Genomic DNA, 14,266 nt, shown 5'->3' with positions numbered 1-14,266 from the left:
TGATTCTTTCTGATTAAGCCATGTCTTTCTCTTTGCTGTTCAAAAAACACATAGCCTACGATGTAGAGACAAGTGTTCGTACACGCGAGACCAGGAGCTAGGGCTAGTCTTCTTTGTTTTCTACTGTTAATCATGCCTCCGGCGACGCCGTGCGACGCTGTGGATGTACTTCACGCACCTGGAGGTGATGGATCGGGAGGGGGTGTGGGCAGGAGGCCCCCGCCCTACCTCTCCCTTAATGGACATACCGCACGCCGGAGGAGGTGTTGGATCGGGAGGGGGGCGCAGGCAAGTAGCCCTCGTCCCTACCTCTCCCCGGCTGTCCCTGGAGGGGGCGGCCCCTGCTCGGGTCCCGGGCGGTGGTCTTGGACCAAGATCGCTGGGCGTGCCGAGCCCTGTGGCGGTGATGGCTCAGGGAGCTTCGCCGGTTCTGTCGATGATGCAGAGCAGCTCTCCGGCTGGTTCAACTCAGTTGAGCCCTGTTGGGGGTCGGGCAGGGGGCCTTACCCCGAACGGGGTCACTCGGGACGACATCATTGCTTGTGGAGGGATTACGGACCCTGTATCCGATGGCCGATGGATGAGCTGTCGCCTCCAGGATCAGCGGGATGTTGATGACATGCAACTACGGTGCGCCATGCGGGCGGCCAAGCTTCGTGATATTGAGGTCACTACTAGTATGCCAGTCAACACTTCCAATTCAATCTTGCATTTTTCTAATAATGAGATTATTCATAATGCAAATCAGTTGGGAGTTTCTCTGGGTAGTAATGACTTTGAAGTTTCTAAGTCCGTCAATGATCTCTTGGATCTTGAAGCGGAGTGCGCTTTAGAGATGATTAGAAACCTAGCGGCTGTCAAACCTATGAACGATTCTGATGTAGATGCTTTGGGGGTCAATGTGCTTGATAGCTTTTGTGCGGATCTGGCACCCTCTCTTCCTAAGAATGAGGAGGATGACTACTCTACTTCCCCAAGGGATTCCATTATTGCTGATTCCTAGGTGGATAGGTGAAGGAAATATGCCCTAGAGGCAATAATAAAGTTATTATTTATTTCCTTATTTCATGATAAATGTTTATTATTCATGCTAGAATTGTATTGACCGGAAACATAATACATGTGTGAATACATAGACAAACAAAGTGTCACTAGTATGCCTCTACTTGACTAGCTCGTTAATCAAAGATGGTTATGTTTCCTAACCATGAACAATGAGTTGTTATTTGATTAACGAGGTCACATCATTAGTTGAATGATCTGATTGACATGACCCATTCCATTAGCTTAGCACACGATCGTTTAGTATGTTGCTATTGCTTTCTTCATGACTTATACATGTTCCTATGACTATGAGATTATGCAACTCCCGTTTGCCGGAGGAACACTTTGGGTACTACCAAACGTCACAACGTAACTGGGTGATTATAAAGGAGTACTACAGGTGTCTCCAATGGTCGATGTTGAGTTGGCGTATTTCGAGATTAGGATTTGTCACTCCGATTGTCGGAGAGGTATCTCTGGGCCCTCTCGGTAATACACATCACATAAGCCTTGCAAGCATTACAACTAATATGTTAGTTGAGAGATGATGTATTACGGAACGAGTAAAGAGACTTGCCGGTAACGAGATTGAACTAGGTATTGGATACCGACGATCGAATCTCGGGCAAGTAACATACCGATGACAAAGGGAACAAACGTATGTTGTTATGCGGTCTGACCGATAAAGATCTTCGTAGAATATGTAGGAGCCAATATGGGCATCCAGGTCCCGCTATTGGTTATTGACCGGAGACGTGTCTCGGTCATGTCTACATTGTTCTCGAACCCGTAGGGTCCGCACGCTTAAGGTTACGATGACAGTTATATTATGAGTTTATGCATTTTGATGTACCGAAGGTTGTTCGGAGTCCCGGATGTGATCACAGACATGACGAGGAGTCTCGAAATGGTCGAGACATAAAGATTGATATATTGGAAGCCTATGTTTGGACATCAGAAGTGTTCTGGGTGAAATCGGGATTTTACCGGGTTACCGGGAGGTTACCGGAACCCCCCGGGAACCATATGGGCCTTCATGGGCCTTAGTGGAAAGGAGAAAGGGGCAGCCCAAGGGGGCTGCGCGCCTCCCCCCCTTCCCCTAGTCCTATTAGGACTAGGAGAGGTGGCCGGCCACCCCTCTCCCTCTTTCCCCCTTGGGAATCCTAGTTGGAATAGGATTGGGGGGGGGGGGGAGTCCTACTCCCGGTAGGAGTAGGACTCCTCCTGCGCCTCTCTCTCTTGGCCGGCCCCCCTCCCCCCTTGGCTCCTTTATATACTGAGGTAGAGGCACCCCAAAGACACACAAGTTGACACAAGTTGATCCACGTGATCTATTCCTTAGCCGTGTGCGGTGCCCTCTGCCACCATATTCCTCGATAATACTGTAGCGGAGTTTAGGTGAAGCCCTGCTGCTGTAGTTCATCAAGATCGTCACCACGCCGTCGTGCTGACGAAACTCTTCCCCGACACTTTGCTGGATCGGAGTCCGGGGATCGTCATCGAGCTGAACGTGTGCTCGAACTCGGAGGTGCCGTAGTTTCGGTGCTTGATCGGTTGGATCAAGAAGACGTATGACTACTTCCTCTACGTCGTGTCATCGCTTCTGCAGTCGGTCTGTGTTGGGTACGTAGACAATACTCTCCCCTCGTTGCTATGCATCACATGATCTTGCGTGTGCGTAGGAAAATTTTTGAAATTACTACGAAACCCAGCAGTGGCATCCGAGCCTAGGTTATTGATGTTGATGTTATATGCACGAGTAGAACACAAGTGAGTTGTGGACGATACAAGTCATACTGCCTACCAGCATGTCATACTTTGGTTCGGCGGTATTGTTGGACGAGACGACCCAGACCAACCTTACGCGTACGCTTACGCGAGACCGGTTCCCTCAACGCGCTTTGCACAGAGATGGCTTGCGGGCGACTGTCTCTCCAACTTTAGTTGAACCAAGTATGGCTACGCCCGGTCCTTGCGAAGGTTAAAACGGAGTCTATTTGACAAACTATCGTTGTGGTTTTGATGCGTAGGTGAGATTGGTTCTTACTTAAGCCCGTAGCAGCCACGTAAAACATGCAACAACAAAGTAGAGGACGTCTAACTTGTTTTTGCAGGGCATGTTGTGATGTGATATGGTCAAGGCATGATGCTGAATTTTATTGTATGAGATGATCATGTTTTGTAACCAAGTTATCGGCAACTGGCAGGAGCCATATGGTTGTCGCTTTATTGTATGCAATGCAATCGCGATGTAATGCTTTACTTTATTACTAAACGGTAGTGATAGTCGTGAAAGCATAAGATTGGCAAGACGACAACGATGCTACGATGGAGATCAAGGTGTCACGCCGGTGACGATGGTGATCATGACGGTGCTTCGGAGATGGAGATCACAAGCACAAGATGATGATGGCCATATCATATCACTTATATTGATTGCATGTGATGTTTATCTTTTTATGCATCTTATCTTGCTTTGATTGACGGTAGCATTATAAGATGATCTCTCACTAAATTATCAAGAAGTGTTCTCCCTGAGTATGCACCGTTGCCAAAGTTCGTCGTGCCCAGACACCACGTGATGATCGGGTGTGATAAGCTCTACGTCCATCTACAACGGGTGCAAGCCAGTTATTGCACACGCAGAATACTCAGGTTAAACTTGACGAGCCTAGCATATGCAGATATGGCCTCGGAACACGGAGACCGAAAGGTCGAGCGTGAATCATATAGTAGATATGATCAACATAAACGATGTTCACCATTGAAAACTACTCCATCTCACGTGATGATCGGTCATGGTTTAGTTGATTTGGATCACGTAATCACTTAGAAGATTAGAGGGATGTCTATCTAAGTGGGAGTTCTTTAAGTAATATGATTAATTGAACTTTAATTTATCATGAACTTAGTCCTGATAGTATTTTGCAAATTATGTTGTAGATCAATAGCTCGCGTTGTTGCTTCCCTGTGTTTATTTTGATATGTTCCTAGAGAAAAATTGTGTTGAAAAATGTTAGTAGCAATGATGCGGATTGGATCCGTGATCTGAGGTTTATCCTCATTGCTGCATAGAAGAATTATGTCCTTGATGCACCGCTAGGTGACAGACCTATTGCAGGAGCAGATGCAGACGTTATGAACGTTTGGCTGGCTCAATATGATGACTACTTGATAGTTTAGTGCACCATGCTTAAACGGCTTAGAATCGGGACTTCAAAGACGTTTTGAACATCATGGACCATATGAGATGTTCCTGGAGTTGAAGTTAATATTTCAAGCAAATACCCGAGTTGAGAGATATGAAGTCTCCAACAAGTTCTATAGCTAAAAGATGGAGGAGAATCGCTCAACTAGTGAGCATGTACTTAGATTGTCTGGGTACTTCAATCGCTTGAATCAAGTGGGAGATAATCTTCCAGATAAGATAGTGATTGACAGAATTCTCTAGTCACCACCACCAAGTTAGTAGAACTTCGTGATGAACTATAATGCAAGGGATGACGTAAACAATTCCCGAGCTCTTCGTGATGCTAAAATCGACGAAGGTAGAAATCAAGAAAAACATCAAGTGTTGATGGTAGACAAAGACCACTAGTTTCAAGAAAAGGGCAAAGGGAAGAAGGGGAACTTCAAGAAGAAAGGCAAGCGAGTTGCTGCTCAAGTGAAGAAGCCCAAGTCTGGTCCTAAGCCTGAGACTAAGTGCTTCTACTACAAAGGGATTGGTCACTGGAAGCGGAACTACCCCAAGTGATTGGCGGATAAGAAGGATGGCAAAGTGAACATAAGTATATTTGATATACATGTTATTGATGTGTACTTTACTAGTGTTTATAGCAAACCCCTTAGTATTAGGTACTAGTTCAGTTGCTAAGATTAGTAACTCGAAACGGGAGTTGCGGAATAAACAAAGACTAGTTGAAGGGGAAGTGACGATGAGTGTTGGAAGTAGTTCCAAGATTAATATGATCATCATCGCACACTCCCTATACTTTCGGGATTAGTGTTGAAACTAAATAAGTGTTATTTGGTGTTGGCGTTGAGCATGAATATGATTTGATCATGTTTATTGCAATACGGTTATTCATTTAAGTAAGAGAATAAACTGTTGTTCTGTTTACATGAATAAAACCTTATATGGTTACACACCCAATGAAAAATGGTTCATTGGATCTCGATCGTAGTGATACACATATTCATAATATTGAAACCAAAAGATGCAAAGTTAATAATGATAGTGCAACTTATTTGTGGCACTGCCGTTTGGGTCATATCGGTGTAAAGCGCATGAAGATACTCCATAAAGATGGATTTTCGGAATCACTTGGTTATGAATCATTTGATGCTTGCGAACCGTGCCTTTTGGGCAAGATGACTAAAACTCCGTTCTCCAGAACAATGGAACGTGCTACTGACTTATTGGAAATAATACATACCGATGTATGCAATCCAATGAGTGTTGATGCTCGTGGCAAGTATCATTATTTTCTGATCTTCACAGATGATTTGAGCAGATATGAGTATATCTACTTAATGAAACACAAGTCTGAAACATTTGAAAAGTTCAAAGAATTTCAGAGTGAAGTGAAAAAACATCGTAACAAGAAAATAAAGTTTCTACAATCTGATCGTAGAGAAGAGTATTTGAGTTACGAGTTTGGCCTTCAGTTAAAAAACAATGTGAAATAGTTTCACTACTCATGCCACCTGGAACACCACAATGGTGTGTCCGAACGTCATAATTGTACTTTATTGGATATGGTGCAACCTATGATGTTTCTTACCGATTTACCACTATCGTTTTGGGGTTATGCATTAAAGACAGCTGCATTCACGTTAAATAGGGCACCATCAAAATCCGTTGAGACGACGCCTTATGAACTGTGGTTTGGCAAGAAACCAAAGTTGTCGTTTCTTAAAGTTTGGGGCTGCGATGCTTATGTGAAAAAGCTTCAACCTGATAAGCTCGAACCCAAATCGGAGAAATATGACTTCATATGATACCCAAAGGAAACTGTTGGGTACACCTTCTATCACAGATCCGAAGGCAAGACATTCGTTGCTAAGAATGGATCATTTCTAGAGAAGGAGTTTCTCTCGAAAGAAGTGAGTGGGAGGAAAGTAGAACTTGACGAGGAAACTGTACCTGCTCCCTTACTGGAAAGTAGTTCATCACAGAAAACTGTTTCTGTGACACCTACACCAGTTAGTGAGGAAGCCAATGATGATGATCATGAAACTTCAGAACAAGATACTACTGAACCTCGTAGATCAACCAGAGTAAGATCCACGCCAGAGTGGTACGATAATCCTTTTCTGGAAGTCATGCTACTAGGTCATGATGAACCTACGAACTATGAAGAAGCGATGGTGAGCCCAGATTCCGCAAAGTGGCTTGAAGCCATGAAATCTGAGATGGGATCCATGTATGAGAACAAAGTATGGACTTTGGTTGACTTGCCCGATGATCGGCAAGCAATTGAGAATAAATGGATCTTTAAGAAGAAGACTGACGCTGATGGTAATGTTACTGTCTACAAAGCTCGACTTGTCGCAAAAAGGTTTTCGGCAAGTTCAAGGTGTTGACTACGATGAGAGTTTCTCACTCGTATCTATGCTTAAGTCTGTCGGAATCATGTTAGCAATTGCCGCATTTTATGAAATCCGGCAAATGGATTAAAAAATTGCATTCCTTAATGGATTTATTAAAGAAGAGTTGTATATGATACAACCAGAAGGTTTTGTCAGTCCTAAAGGTGCTAACAAAATATGCAAGCTCCAGCGATCCATCTGTGGACTGGTGCAAGCATCTCGGAGTTGGAATATACGCTTTGATGAGTTGATCAAAGCATATGGTTTTATACAGACTTGCGGTGAAGCCTGTATTTACAAGAAAGTGAGTGGGAGCACTACAACATTTCTGATAAGTATATGTGAATGACATATTGTTGATCGGAAATAATGTAGAATTATTCTGCAAAGCATAAAGGAGTGTTTGAAAGGAGTTTTTCAAAGAAAGACCTCGGTGAAGCTGCTTACATATTAAGTATCAAGATCTATAGAGATAGATCAAGACACTTGATAAGTTTTCAATGAGTACATACCTTGACAAGATTTTGAAGTAGTTCAAAATGGAACAGTCAAAGAAAAAGGTTTCTTGCCTGTGTTACAAGGTGTGAAGTTGAGTAAAACTCAAAGCCTGACCACAACAGAAGATAGAAAGAGAATGAAAGTCATTCCCTATGCCTCAGTCTTAGGTTCTATAAAATATGCCATGCTGTATACCAGATCTATTGTATGCCCTACCACTGAGTTTGGCAAGGGAGTACAATAGTGATCTAGGAGTAGATCATTGGACAGTGGTCAAAATTATCCTTAGTGGAATAAGGATATGTTTCTCGATTATGGACGTGACAAAAAAAAGGTTCGTCGTAAAGGGTTACGTCGATGCAAGTTTTTTGACACTGATCCAGATGATTCTAAGTCTCAATCTGGATACATATTGAAAGTGGGAGCAATTAGCTAGAATAGCTCCGTGCAGAGCATTGTTGACATAGAAATTCGCAAAATACTTACAGATCTGTATGTGACAGACCCGTTGACTAAAATTATCTCACAAGCAAAACATGATCACACCTTAGTACTCTTTGGGTGTTAATCACATAGCGATGTGAACTAGATTACTGACTCTAGTAAACCCTTTGGGTGTTGATCACATATCGATGTGAACTATGGGTGTTAATCACATGGTGATGTGAACTATTGCTATTAAATCACATGGCGATGTGAACTAGATTATTGACTCTAGTGCAAGTGGGAGACTGAAGGAAATATGCCCTAGAGGCAATAATAAAGTTATTATTTATTTCCTTATTTCATGATAAATGTTTATTATTCATGCTAGAATTGTATTGACCGGAAACATAATACATGTGTGAATACATAGACAAACAAAGTGTCACTAGTATGCCTCTACTTGACTAGCTCGTTAATCAAAGATGGTTATGTTTCCTAACCATGAACAATGAGTTGTTATTTGATTAACGAGGTCACATCATTAGTTGAATGATCTGATTGACATGACCCATTCCATTAGCTTAGCACACGACCGTTTAGTATGTTGTTATTGCTTTCTTCATGACTTATACATGTTCCTATGACTATGAGATTATGCAACTCCCGTTTGCCGGAGGAACACTTTGGGTACTACCAAACGTCACAACGTAACTGGGTGATTATAAAGGAGTACTACAGGTGTCTCCAATGGTCGATGTTGAGTTGGCGTATTTCGAGATTAGGATTTGTCACTCCGATTGTCGGAGAGGTATCTCTGGCCCCTCTCGGTAATACACATCACATAAGCCTTGCAAGCATTACAACTAATATGTTAGTTGAGAGATGATGTATTACGGAACGAGTAAAGAGACTTGCCGGTAACGAGATTGAACTAGGTATTGGATACCGACGATCGAATCTCGGGCAAGTAACATACCGATGACAAAGGGAACAAACGTATGTTGTTATGCGGTCTGACCGATAAAGATCTTCGTAGAATATGTAGGAGCCAATATGGGCATCCAGGTCCCGCTATTGGTTATTGACCGGAGACGTGTCTCGGTCATGTCTACATTGTTCTCGAACCCGTAAGGCCCGCACGCTTAAGGTTACGATGACAGTTATATTATGAGTTTATGCATTTTGATGTACCGAAGGTTGTTCGGAGTCCCGGATGTGATCATGGACATGACGAGGAGTCTCGAAATGGTCGAGACATAAAGATTGATATATTGGAAGCCTATGTTTGGACATCGAAGTGTTCCGGGTGAAATCGGGATTTTACCGGGTTACCGGGAGGTTACCGGAACCCCCCGGGAACCATATGGGCCTTCATGGGCCTTAGTGGAAAGGAGAAAGGGGCAGCCCAAGGGGGCTGCGCGCCTCCCCCCCTTCCCCTAGTCCTATTAGGACTAGGAGAGGTGGCCGGCCACCCCTCTCCCTCTTTCCCCCTTGGGAATCCTAGTTGGAATAGGATTGGGGGGGGGGGGAGTCCTACTCCCGGTAGGAGTAGGACTCCTCCTGCGCCTCTCTCTCTTGGCCGGCGCCCCCTCCCCCCTTGGCTCCTTTATATACTGAGGTAGAGGCACCCCAAAGACACACAAGTTGACACAAGTTGATCCACGTGATCTATTCCTTAGCCGTGTGCGGTGCCCCCTGCCACCATATTCCTCGATAATACTGTAGCGGAGTTTAGGTGAAGCCCTGTTGCTGTAGTTCATCAAGATCGTCACCACGCCGTCGTGCTGACGAAACTCTTCCCCGACACTTTGCTGGATCGGAGTCCGGGGATCGTCATCGAGCTGAACGTGTGCTCGAACTCGGAGGTGCCGTAGTTTCGGTGCTTGATCGGTTGGATCGAGAAGACGTATGACTACTTCCTCTACGTCGTGTCATCGCTTCCGCAGTCGGTCTGCGTTGGGTACGTAGACAATACTCTCCCCTCGTTGCTATGCATCACATGATCTTGCGTGTGCGTAGGAAATTTTTTGAAATTACTACGAAACCCAGCAATAGGTCCACCGAGCTTGGTCGTGAGGACCGGGTAGAGGACCAAAACAAGCCTAAACGCAAGTGGAATTGTAGGATTTATCCGGCTTGGGCCGTGCGTAGAAGCGCTAGGATCCAAACCACTAAAATATTTCATGATGAAGTATGAAAGAAATTTTTTGGAATAGCAGAGGTCTTAAGGACTTGGCTAAAAGAAGGTTTCTAGCGGAGGCTTCTATAGAACACAAATTGGATTTATTACCCTGTCCAAAACTGGAAGGGACAATTTCACCCCCCAGTTCCTTAGTACTCTGTTGGGAGGGGTTGACTTCGATTGACATTGTCTACCTCCAAGAGGAAGATCCGGTGGGATTTTACTTGGGGTTAAATGCGATTCGTTGGAAGTTCGGAATGTGGTAATGGGAGACTTTGCGGTTAAGTTTCGGGTTCGGTCAAAGGCCGATGGTTTAATTGGGCTTTGGTGGCAGTATATGGTGCCGCACAACCTAAACTCAAACCAGACTTTTTGGCGGATTTAGTCCGTAGTTGCGGTAACGAGCAGCTTCCAATCCTTATCGGGGATGATTTTAACATTATCCGTAGACGGGAGGAAAAAAACAATGATAACTTTGACGGCAGATGGTCATTTATGTTTAATACAATTATTGAAAGCTTAGACCTTCGAGATTTTGAGCTTTCTGGTAGAAAATTCACTTGGGCCAACACATTACCAGTCCCGACCTTTGAGAAGCTGGACTGGGTCCTAGCGAGCATCGAATGGGAACAGAAGTTTCCCCTAGTGATGTTCCAAGCGCTCTCTCGTGCAATCTCCGATCACACCCCATTGTTGGTTGACTCGGGAGAGGCAATGCATGTGGGGAACAAGAGTACGTTTTCTTTCGAATCAGCGTGGTTTGAAAGAGAAGGGTGTCTGGATCTAATAGCAAGAGAATGGGCTAAAGATTCAGGAGGGAGAACGAATGTTGAGAGATGGCAGAATAAGATCAGGCATTTGAGGCAATTCTTACGGGGTTGGGCTAAACATCTGAGTGGGATATATAAGGCTGAGAAGGAAAGGCTCCTTCTACTTATTCAATCCCTAGATTTAAAAGCTGAGTCCTCCAGCTTAGATACGAGAGAGCTGGAAACTAAAGTGGAGGCAGAATTAAGACTGAAAGAACTGCTCCGTGAGGAGGAATTGAAGTGAGCACTACGAGCTAAAGTCTGCAAAATTGTCCAAGGGGACGATAACACACCATTCTTCCACATGATTGCGAATGGCAAGCACCGAAACACTACTAGGGAAAACCTTATACACATCATCTTAGCAGTAGCGCTGGACAAAAAAGGGCACTACTGCTACTTAGTATTAGCATGTTTAAATAAACAGTGCTACTGCTACTATTTTAGCAGTAGCATGTGCTAGGAAAACGCGCTGCTGCTATGTTTGTACTAGGTGCAGATGGCTAGCCCCATTTAGCAGTAGCGCGTATCCGTAACCAGCGCTACTGCTACGTCCCATAGTAGTAGCGCGTATCTCGGAAACGCGCTACTACTTACTTACCTTATCCTGGAGCGGTTGACCCTCTCACTCACTCTCCCTCTCACTCGCTCTCGCCCCCGCCGAACCTGTCGTCCGCCGCCGCCACGCTCCTCCTCCACCGAGGTACTCCCTTCGTCCCTCCTCCTCCCTCCTCCATCCTTCCCTCCCTCCTCCACCCTCCTCCTCCAGCCGCCCTCCTCCCATCACCCCTCCCTCCTCCTTCTCCGGCTGCCCCCTCCCTCCTCCTCCGGCCGCCCCCTCCCCCTCCTCCCCCGCCCCCTCCCTCCTCCGATCCCACCGGCCTCCTCCCCCTCCTCCTCTCTCCTTCCTCCTCCCTTCCCCTCGTCCCTCCATCTATTTTTACCATTTTTACTGTAGCTTTTTACTATTGTATAATGTAGTTTTTTTTACTGTTTTTAGTAAGTGTTTAAAATAATTAGTAAGTAAATTAATAAAACTAGTTGAACTAGTTTATTTTTAGTAAGAACTAGTTGAATTAATAGAAATAATGTATTTTTAGTAAGAAAATTAATATAACTAGTTGAACTAGTTTATTTTTAGAAAGAACTAGTTTATTTTTATTTGTAGTAAGTTTATCTTTAGTAAAACTAGTTGAATTAATAGAACTAGTTGAACATGTCACATTTGTTGTTATTTTTTTAGTTTAAGCATCCTCGTCGTCGATACCCATCGTTCGCTAGGGTTTTAATTGTATTAGTGATGTTATATGTATGATACTATTCGGGATGTATTAGTGATAACTTATAGGGTTTTTGTTTTTGCAGAAATGAAGGAGCCCCTCCATCATCCCCGCCGTCGTCCCCGTCAACGACCCCCTCCGACCTCGAGGTGAGACCAGCCAAATCTCCATGTCAATATGAGTCCTATAAGATATGATGTAGATAAAAACATGTATATCTTGTGTTGCTTAAATAGGATATGTGGTTGCCCAAGTGGCCGGTCATGTTTGCAGGTTACACCTCCGAGTGGCCAATGCTTTACCGGAGTGTTGATTAATTTCCGTTCCGGTAAATTTCAGGCGCTCGATATGTCCTGTTTTAGCAAAGGTCATGCCGGAATTTTTCCGTGAATTTTGGCATGACTTGTGCTACAATATGTAGGAAATATCGAGTGGCCTGGATTTTCTAGAAAGATAATTAAACAATATTTTGGGTTCACTTTAACTCTGTCGAGGCCGAAGAATCCCGACTGTTGTCATGGGGGTCGTTTCTCCTTCTTCTTCAGGTGCTAGACCTTTGTTATGCACTAGGGGAAGGAGGAGTAACGACCATCACTGACGGTCGCAAATGTCAGAGAGGAATCAGTGAGGGAGAGTCTCCACCATATATGAGAGGACGAAGAATCCCGAATGTTGTCGTGGAGGTAGCTTCTCCTTCGTTCGCGTGTGCTAGACATTTGGTGTAATGCACTCGGGAACGAAAGGAGGAGCTACCATCATCGACGGTCGAATATATACACCACATGAGCTGAGAGCTTTCAAGAAAAGACTTGACAGACCGATAGTCAACCCGTGATGAATAATAATGATCTAATTTAGTTTTTGTAGTACATATATTTAATTGTACAAGTTTAATCTTTGAATTATGAACATAGGAAATGTCGTCGGACGAAGAAGGTCCCGGGGAATGCTCCTGGTGCAGCGACAACCGGGGTTTCTACGACATGCCTCACCTGGACGAAGGTCGGCGCTTCAGCTTTAAGCTCGAGGACGCCTTCGATTGTGATACGGTAAGCTACGACGCAATGTTTTTTTTTGTAATTAAGCTCGACTTCTACTACTTCAACGTGTAATTTTCGTATTTCACAATTCGACTAGCTTATCCCATGCCATGTAAGACGCTATGTCTTGAGAGGATGGGTTTTGAAGATCATGAGAGGAATGAAACAAAGAAAATTAACCTAAGGACCCATCATGGTATGGATTTTGAGGTAAATCTATACAATTTTGGTTGCCCGGGTTGGGAAGCACTTTGCAAGATGTATGATTTTCAAGAGGGTATGTGACGATGTCTTGGACTAGGGGGTCCTCACCACGTCGTCTCCCTGTGGCCATATACTCATGGGCCAGTTCGGACAGCTGCCGCATACAAGGAAGATTCCACAAGACTTGGTGATCAAGACAAGGACTCCTCCCCACCGGCGTATTTGGCTAGGACTCTTGTTATCCTAGGCCTCTGGTGCATTATATAAACCGAGGCCAGGCTAGTCGATAGATCAGAACAACAATCATGTCATAGGCTAGCTTCTAGGGTTTAGCCTCTACGATCTCATGGTAGATCAACTCTTGTAATACTCATATCATCAAGATCAATCAAGTAGGAAGTAGGGTATTACCTCCATCGAGAGGGCCCGAACCTGGGTAAACATCGTGTCCCCCGCCTCCTGTTACCATTAGCCTTAGACGCACAGTTCGGGACCCCCTACCCGAGATCCGCCGGTTTTGACACCTACAGTATGTTTGTCACCATGGATCTTGGTGATCCTGGCATCAACCAAGACAATTTGGACATTTGGGTAATGTTGATATGCTTCCAATTCTACCGCTATGTGAGCTCAAACATAGTTATTTAATTTATATTGTTTATATCAAAATAGTTGACAGCTTATTTTCATTGATAGCTTATTTTCATTCTTCAAAGAATGTGTGGAAGATGGTAGACAGAACCTACTACACCGATGGCTCTGAGTTAACTTATCAGGAGAAAAATCATCTTGTCGCATATTGTACTGAAATTGAGAATTACAATGCCTATTATCGAACTCCTCCACATTATGGTCAATACGTGCCACTAGTGCACATGTTGAACCACGATAACTTCCGTGGAGATGCCCTAGTAAGAGTTTTTACTATTACGATATCCGTGCATCTTTTGCATACTTCTAAAACTGAACTGTGTTGCTTTGTTGATGTTGTGTTGTTGCTGTTTTTAGTATGTTGATTACACATGGTCTGAATCGGGTAGCAGGATAAGGTCTATCGACACGTTGCAATTTGCTTGCTCTCTTATGCTCATAGATATTGCCTTAGGTAACTTTCTAGATTATGTAGTTTAAATGGTTGTACTTAGTAAATGCGTCTAACTTGTACTTGTTTTGGGTATGCATCGCTATTAG

This window comes from Triticum aestivum, chromosome 4A, assembly GCF_018294505.1.
Source record: "Triticum aestivum cultivar Chinese Spring chromosome 4A, IWGSC CS RefSeq v2.1, whole genome shotgun sequence".
Taxonomy (NCBI): domain Eukaryota; kingdom Viridiplantae; phylum Streptophyta; class Magnoliopsida; order Poales; family Poaceae; genus Triticum; species Triticum aestivum.
This window is presented reverse-complemented; position numbering follows the sequence as displayed.